Genomic DNA, 9,726 nt, shown 5'->3' on the forward strand with positions numbered 1-9,726 from the left:
TAACCTATTTTCTAATATTAAGAACGGTTAAAAAAACAGTAATAATAACAAAGACTTTTTCAACAACAGCTATTCCTATATTTAGCAAATCCAATATTTACTAAATATAAATCCTAAAATAATGCTTAAAAACGAAAAAATCATTTTGGAAAATCTTTTGCCAATTAACTTTAATAAATTATAATTGCAACACATTAACTTTATTTTCTACATCAACTAAAAAATAATAATTAAATATTAATCAGAATTTTTAGCAGACGTAGGCTGACTTCAGTTGGGAACAGTGCGCTGTCTCTGAATTCGAGTTTAGCTAGAACATCCAACTTGGGAATAGTAGACTTCCTGTCTCCATTTACATCCCAAGTGATATACTCTTCTAACATCTCTTGAATCTTTTTGACATGTACATTTCCAAGAACCAAAGCCATAGGTACTATCAACGATCATAATTACGACCGTATATCGACCTTCACATAATCTCTTAAAACATATTTGTTTAAATACAGTGTAGTCATCATCAAAACTCAAGAGGTCCAACATTGCCTTTACCTTTTCTTTTATAGACACGCTATTTAAACTCCATATGAGCCAAATATTCCCTTTGTTGACCTAGAGGATAACTATGTGATGGTGGGGTTGGTGTGAGTTACATTATGTTGTGGGCTTTTTGGTTAGTATAGTGGTTGATGGTTTATCATAACTCTATTCATTCATATGTTGCTCATATTGTCTCTCCATTTTCCTCTTGTGCTTTACATAGTGATTATCATATATATACGTAAACGTTCACTAAGTGAGGAGATTTTCCTCTTGTTCTACAAAGAGATTTACATATATATTTATTTGAGTGAGAAAATCAATACTTTCATCTAGGAGATGAGCATGAAAAACACAAAATGGGAAAATTATGATTAAATTTTAAAGTTTTTTGATAGTGTTTAAAGATATAGATCATTTGTTGTTTATTAAAGGTTTTTGGGTTAATATCATTATTGGATATGGTGTTTTTTGGTTTGTTAAGAGGTGTTTGTGGTATCTATTGTCTTGGGTCACTTTTTATCCTCTACTTTGGCGCCACATTCCCAAATGTATCCCACCTTAACCCAAGCCTACATTATAACCATTCAAAAACCTGTTCGACCTGGTCTGATTAGTTTTTTTTTATGCTGGAGTGTAGATATGACACAATCCCCATGATTTTCCCTTATCAGGTGTTTCATTCCCTACTCATTTTTAGTTGGGTGATTATGAGCGAAACACGAACCATAATCAAACACATGCGCGTTATTGGATATTTCTCAAATCTTTTGAGAAATAACCCTAGGAGCATAGACTTGTGACCTCGCTAGGTAGTGGGTGGCATAGCCTATGTTGTAGCTTACTTCGTGATCCCGAGTCCGTGGAACGCGTTGTTCTCCTTGGTGTTACGCTCTCATAAGCCTTAGGTTTTATTGTTATTGCTGTCCGACTCATTTAAAGGGCTTGTCGTACGTGCTAAGTGCGATCGTGATTCTTATGAAAGTGAGTCTTAGGTTTTATTGCTTTTTGTAGTTTAGCTTTGTTCTTCCCTGTACTTTCATGTGGTCCCGCTAGTTCATTTGCTAGAGACTAGCAAAGGTTTGGCTTGGGGGAGTTGATGTGCTCGTTTTAGAGCACAATTATATCCCTATTATGGTGTCGAGTCTCATTGTTTTACATTGGTTTTATACATGTTCCACTCGATCTTACCTTGTTCTTGTCTTCGAGGTGTTTTAAGGTTATTTCAGGTATTTTCAGAGGTTTTGAGGTCATGTAGTACGAGTTTGAGGCTAAAACACCATGATCGAAGATGAGGCATGAGTATCGAAGAATTCCCAAGCGATACAAGTCATCCCCTAAGACTTCATCAAACCCGGAGACTCCCTAGATTCGGCTGAAGCATGAATGCATCCCCAAGCACAGATTCGGCCGAATCATCATTATATACCATACGAGGGAATGAATGATGATTCCCTCTTCGCTCAATTCTACACTTTCTAAAAGAGGCGAATGGCACTAGATTCGGGCGAGCGCAACACCATTCGAGCGAATGGCACTATGGTTCTGGCGAATGAGACTTCGAAGGCCTAGAACTGAGCTTAAACTTGCTGGAAACCCCGAATGGTGCTCCATTCGGTCGAATGAATGCCTATTCGGGCGAATGGCTTAATAATTCGGTCGAATGGCTTAGTAATTCGGTCGAATGAACCCTTTTTCTGCACGTTTCGAACTCTTCGCAAGCCTAACTTCGTGGGTTATTTAGGGCTTTTATTTCCCTTCACTCTTAGGCTATAAATAGCCCTTATTGAGAATGTAACCCTCGTGCCCACTTTGGGAGACTCCCTCTTAACTTAGAACATCAATCTTTATTGCACTCTCTTTCATTCATGTCCTAGTGTAGATTTATTTCTTTCATTTATATTCTAGCTTTGTATCTTTAGATTCCTTTTGTTCATTTCTTTCAAGCTTTAGTTTATGTAAGTTTATTCTTCCTTTATTGCTTTCTTGTCTTCCAATACTTTCTTTTATTGCTCTTTATTGCTTTCTTCACTTTTGCTTTGAGTAGTTGCTTCATTTATTGTTTGCTTGTCCTTCAATATTGCCTTTATCTCATTTATTACTTTGTAGAGTAGTTGCTAGGTTCATTTATTACTTTCTATCTTGTTTCCTTGTTATTTCATTAGAGTTCGTCATGTCTTCATTAATGTTCTTGTTTATTGTTTTCTCTTTTTTTATTTCCAGCATGTGTGGCTAGTTTCTTTAGGGGTTGTGGTTTGGTGAAACCCTAGATTTGGTGCTTGTTCTTCATGTGTTAGGTTAGGGTTGAGGTTGTGTTGTTGATTGATTGATTGATATTCGATTCGAATCTTTTCCTGCCACTCTTTAAGATACATAGGGTGATTATGGGCCGTTCGTGTGGCTTATAGGGTCACAAACTTCCCCTCGCAATCTAGAGTGTCTCGATCAATTACCGTTCAATCTCCCTTGACCTAGCTTTTCATGAGGTCTTAGAAACCGACCAAGGGTGAATCCTCAACATCCCCGTTTGTCTCCTATCGTTTATCACTAGTCTTATATTTGCTTGTTTATTGCTTTCGTAGTTTAGTTCATACACCCTTTCACGCTTTGTTCTCCCTACTTAAGTCCCTAGTCTGGCTTGTCTTGTCCTCGTGGTTCGATCCCCGACCTACCTCTACACTACTAGCAGTTGTATTAGGGTGTTTTATAAATATTGTTTGCATAACTTGGTTCTTAGTTAATGACGCAAAAAACCGGTTATCAATGGGGCGTCCTCAAAAAAGAGTTTATATGCTAATAATTTATATTATTGGTGTTATTCGACCCATATATGAGGCGTATCTCAAGATAAGACCGTCTCGTACAAGAATTTGTGTTCAAGTTTAGCAACCGTGAGATGTAGAAACTTCACTAGTGGAAAAAAACCTCATTTGCTGCTGTTTTTTGGCCATTATTTGCTGCGGTTTTAGCCCCAAGCAATAGTGATAGCAGCAAATGGCCTATTTTAAATGTTGCGGTTTAAAACCGCAGCAAAAAAGGGCTTTATTTGCTACGGTCAGCCCCCAAAACCGCAGCAAATAAGTGGCATTATTTGCTGCGGTCAGCCCCAAAAACCGCAGCAAATAATGGCACTTATTTGCTGCGGTTTTGGGGGCTGACTGCAGCAAATAGCTACTCCCTCCGATCTTTTAATTTAGTCCCATTTCCTTATTTGGCAAAACCTTTGAATTAGTCCCATTTCTATTTTTGGCAATCCTTTTTTACTTAAATACCCTTAGTTCACACAAGTAATTACGAATATACCCCCATATACCTTACTTACCCAACTACCCTTCACTACTTATCCTTCACTACTTACCCTTTACTATTTACCCTTTTTAATGGACCCCACACAACCCTTAATATCCGTGCCCAACCTATATGGGACTATATTGAAAGATCGGAGGGAGTATTATTTTTTTTTCTTTTTTCGTTTTATACTAATAATAATCCAATAATAACAATGATTAATCCAATGATAATCACAAATAATCACCAATAATCTCTTTGTAATAAAAAACTCTCGATCGTATATATAATATAATATTATGTACGTACATATATATATATATATAATAATATACATTAAAGTCCTAAAAAATCTATACTAATTACAATTTATCAAGGACAAAAATTAGCAAGATATGCGGCAATCTTGTTTTTTAATTCGCGCATCTCTCCACTTCTCAGAGAGCGTGTTTCTCTCGGAATGTCGTATAAAACCTATAATATAATATAAAATTAAAAGATTAATAAGCATTAGATTTTACCAATAATAATAATTTAAGAACATAACAAATACTTACGGCATCTATATTTTTGACTCCAACCTCCTTCACGGATTTTAAGATATCATCCATGTATTTGAGAGTGTAGTAGCACAATCAACGGAATTAGAAGGTTGTCGAAAGCACTAAGAGAAAATAGATGTTAGTGCCAAAGAAGCATAAAAACGCAAAAAATCGCAACTTAATACGTAATTTCTAACATATGACTATTATTTTCAATTCTAACCACTTCAACGGAATAATGTAGACAAAATAGTGTTGTGTGGCAAGTTTCGCGCAAAACGAACCAAGTTTGAGCTACTTTATGCGCAAAAGTGCCAAAAACGCTTAAAAACGCATAAAATCGCAACTTAACGCCTAATTTCTACCATATGACAATGATTTTCAATTCTAACTACTTCAAATATATACCAAATAATGTTGTATGCCAAGTTTCGTGCAAATCAAACCAAGTTTGAGCTACTTTATGCGCAAAAGTGCCAAAAACGCTTAAAAACGCATAAAATCGCAACTTAACACGTAATTTCTAGCATACGACAATGATTTTCAATTCTAACCACTTCAACACAATAATATTTACCAAATAGTGTTGTATGCCAAGTTTCGTGCAAAACATACCAAGTTTGAGCTACTTTATGCGCAAAAGTGCCAAAAACAGTTAAAAACCCTTAAAATCGCAACTTAACACCTAATTTCTACCATATGACAATGATTTTCAATTCTAACCACTTCAACACAATAATATATACCAAATAGTGTTGTGTGCCATGTTTCGTGCAAAACAAACCAAGTTTGAGCTACTTTATGCGCAAAAGTGCCAAAAATGCTTAAAAACGCATAAAATCGCAACTTAATACCTAATTTCTACCATATGACAATGATTTTCAATTCTAACCACTTCAACACAATAATATATACCAAATAATTTTGTGTGCCAAGTTTCGTGCAAATCAAATACAAATGTGGTTGTATCAAATGAAGATACCAAAGGAGCCCACACAAGGCTGCATCCAGGACCTAGGCTAGCGACCAGACCACCTTGCACGACACGTGGAGACCAAACCTATGCATCTAGGACCTAGGCTAAAGTGGAAATGGAATCTTGGTACTTGGATCTAGCTATCAAGGTCCTAAAACCGTTCTAACAATCCCCGTGGACTCCTAGAAGTTGAGCTGAAGGAGGGCTGCTCGACAGTTTGCTAGATCAGAATTGTCTTAAGTGTTTTTTTTTGTGGTTGTTTCGTGTTCTTTTCATGATTATTTGTAGTTTTTTTCTGTGTCATTAATCAAAGCTTCCGCACAACATTAATCCTTGCATAACCAAGGCCATAATCAGCCCCGGTTTCGCATCAAAATCAAACAAAGTTTACTTTATGCGCAAAAGTGCCAAAAACGGTTAAAAACCCTTAAAATCGCAACTTAACACGTAATTTCTAGCATATTACAATGATTTTCAATTCTAAGCACTTCAATATACTTCACATTCTAATTCTATATAACCAAACATATTCTAATTCTATATAACCAAACATATTCTAATTATATACTTCATACTTCAATATTAAGCACTACATTGTAAATAAAATCATATTCAAAATATAAATAATAAAATTAAATCATTTAACCTTAGAAATATAAGTATTCTAATTCTAATAATTAAAGACAAGTATAACAACAAATCACATTTTTAACAAAATATGCAAATAATTAACAAACCACACAAACAACATTCATAAATAATTACTAAATATGCAAATAGTTAACAAACCACATTTTTAACTAAATTACTAAATTACAAGTGAAACAATAAAAATATAAACTTGCAAATTTACAAAACAAATATAAATTACCTTGATTTCATGAGTTATGTAATAATCTACAAAGAAAAACAAAAAAATAATTAGGCCTAATTTTCGTATGTTATGAACTTGCAAAAAACTTAAAGGTTTGAGAATTTAAAAAGACGAATAATACATTAATTCGTGAGTTTTGAAGATGAACAAGACCAAATGCCTTTGGTTTCAAACGATTTTGAAGAATGATCAATAGTAGAAGTCGTGGGAGAAGAAGAATAGTCGAGCAAATGATGAACAAGTAGGGGGTTTATGAAAATTCAAAGTTTGAAGTCTGATGATGAAGTTTGATGATGAACAAGAACATACGATGAACTACTGTTTGAAGTTTGAAGTTTGATGAAGTTTGAATTTAGAAGTTTGATGAAGAGTAGATGAAGTTTGATGATGAACAAGAACAGTAGAAGTTTGAAGTTTGAAGTATGGAGAAGATAAATCGCTGAGTTCGTCTTATGAAAATATAAACGTTAAAAAGCTAGGCGCCATTTTAATACATGTTATTAGCTGCGGTCAAAGGGGAAAACCGCAGCAATTAAGTGTGTTATTTGCTGCGGTCACAAGAAGAACCGCAGTAATTAATCTTGCAACTGCTGATTTGCTGCGGTCAAGGCCTAAAACCGCAGCAATTAATGGTATTTTTTTTGTCATTCTTTTTCCTATTTATTGCTGCGTATATACAAAAACCGCAGAAAATGAAAAGCAGCAAATACGTTTTTTTCCACTAGTGCTTTATGAGTCTAATTAACATTATGTACATGTTTTGATATGTTTTTCTCAAACAAATCTTGGATCCTTCACTATTAAACTCAATGATTGGGTAGAAGTGTACTTTTTGCTGAGATTAATACAGCTACACATAAGTTGATGATTGGTTTGAAGTGTAATTTTTGCTTAGAATATGCAGAGGTCGCCCCTAAAATAAAAAAGTCATTCTTCGTATTTAATGCACCTCTGCACAATGAATAATAGATTTCCAGTCAAGATCATGTAGCTAGCTCTACAAGGAAACCCACCTAGGTATTATTAACAGTAATCTCCTAATGACAATCAAACGTTCTCTGATACGGTTAAGGACTTTTGTAATTCATGTCAAATGATGAGATGTAAATACCCCTCATTTATTTCTCTCCAGGTATCATAATTCTAACTAGTACCTAATATTGAATGAAGCTTATCTCTGAATTATATTAACAGTGACAAACGTCATTTATTGTGTTCAAACATCTTTGTATTGGATAACATCACTAACTCTTGTGAGACAAGAGAGCTTATTTAGGCCTCAAACCTCGTTAACTTTGGATGTGTCGCGTTGAATGACAACCAAGCTTCATCGTCTAATGGGTGACACATCTCTCCATCTTCTGAATGGTGCTTGGTGTGCCAACTCATGCGACTAATAGTAGTCGTGGAAGCATATAATCGTTGTAACATGGGGCCAAGAGGAAAGTAATGAAACTGTTTTCTAGGATTCTTATCAAATTTGTTGTCTCTTATCTACCTAAAATGCCCACAAACATCACAGCAAGTCACATGTGCTTTGTATCTCCAATATATCATTCATTCATTAAGACAATAATCAATTTTTTCAACTGATAATCCAGGAGTTTTTTTTTTTTTTTTTTTTGTATCATAAAAATTACTTTTCTTGTTATCTTTTGGAAAACTTCCCTCACTAGTCGAAAAAACTCATTATATAGTGTCTAAGAGATACGAAAGTCTATCTTCAGATAGTCATTTGTCGTATCATCAACATCTAAATACGACTTTCACAACCATGGTACGATGGTAAGTTGGAAACATTCAATATGTCAAAGAATTGTCTTGATTAAGGGGTTCAAATCTTCTTCAACATGTAATAATGACTTGATATCATCATCGATATCATCAGACTGGGGTAGAAAATGATAATGTGTATCGGAAAAAGTACTTGCAGCTACATCGTATACCATTTGTACGTACAAAGTTTGAACTATGTTTTACTATAACTCTTCCTGAGCCACCACATTACTTGGTCCAACTTCAAAATTATAATGAAATACCAATCATACTGGTTTTCAACAAACCCTTTTTCAATAAATGATCACCTACAACTTCTGAAGGCCTCACTCTACGGCTATCACACCATTTACACTGACATCTAATCTTAGACTCGAAATTATTTTTCTTTACAAATCATATAAATTCTTCAACCCTCTAAATATTTAACATTATAAACTACTTTAGAACTTTGCTTATACATTTAACTTCTATCATACTAAATCTGTTTCGGTTATGAAACGAGGAAGTGGGAAACACTTGAAATATCGTTATTAGAAGTGTTATCTGGAGTGGCAATTTGTGGAAGGAAGCGACTTGAATTCCTGCAAAACAACACGTTAGCCTTGTCCGGGGGGTGATCTCCCGGAAAACCCCTCCGACGCTCAAGTTAGAACGTGGATATGAGAATATGGAGTAAGTGATAATAAACTGAATGCAAGATGTTGCGATTGATGTTACAGAATTTTTGTAGGCTAATGGAGTTGAAAAGGAAGTAGAGAACAAGTAAGGCTCTTGTAGATTATTTTTTTAGATCCCCCTCTTCCTCTCTGATGGCTGTCCCTATTTATAATGTTGAAGGGGGAAGTTACATCAGAGAGGGGAAGGTGAAGATCGTGGGAGGTATGGGTAGTTGTTCCGCATGGAAGAAGGATGACCATGCATTTGAGGGGAAGTGGGAAGTTACTTTTCTGAAAGGGAGTTAGGGTATTTAGAGGTAACTAGCCCATGGGCCATTCAAGGAAGATGGGGAATTCAGAAAAAAGCCCGTTGACCGGAAGTCCAAGTCAACGCGAAAGGTCAAGGGGTAATAAGGTAACATAACGTAAATAATTTTAAACAAATAAATAAATTAGATAAATGATACCATGACAGTTAGCCCCACGCACGAAGAATGATGTGAGAAAGGCAACCTTGATCTTCCATTACTTTTCTAGGATCTTCTATTATATTATCTTAGATATTTTTATTTTTAATTCTTTAGTTTAGATATTTTTATATTTAATTAAAATCCTAGATTTTTCTAGATTATTTTAACAATAGAATCAATCTTTAATTGACTTTTTATACTGCAAGAAGATCTACCAAAAGCTTAACAAGGGAAGTATGAATTTAAGTTTCGTGCATATTTTATTATTTTTGTTTTGCTAACGAGTATTGCAGGAAATTTCCCTTTGACGTGAGGACTAGAGCTACCGATCTCAAAAATCTCACCAGGCTTTATTCAGAATGTAGCCGATAGAAGCTCGTGTCTAAAGAGTATATGTGTACAAAAGTTTGAAGTGCAGAGTAAGAAGCTAATACACCACAAACTGCAATACAAAAGAATTCAAGCCTTCATACAATCCTCATCATAGTAACTTCTTATGCTCACATAAAAATAGACATTTTACCCGTGCAATCTTTTAAGAGTCTATATATGTATTAAAGAGTAATTTTATTTTCATTTTATAACTCTCATTTGTATTATTTTT

Source organism: Amaranthus tricolor, chromosome 6, assembly GCF_026212465.1.
Source record: "Amaranthus tricolor cultivar Red isolate AtriRed21 chromosome 6, ASM2621246v1, whole genome shotgun sequence".
NCBI classification, from domain to species: domain Eukaryota; kingdom Viridiplantae; phylum Streptophyta; class Magnoliopsida; order Caryophyllales; family Amaranthaceae; genus Amaranthus; species Amaranthus tricolor.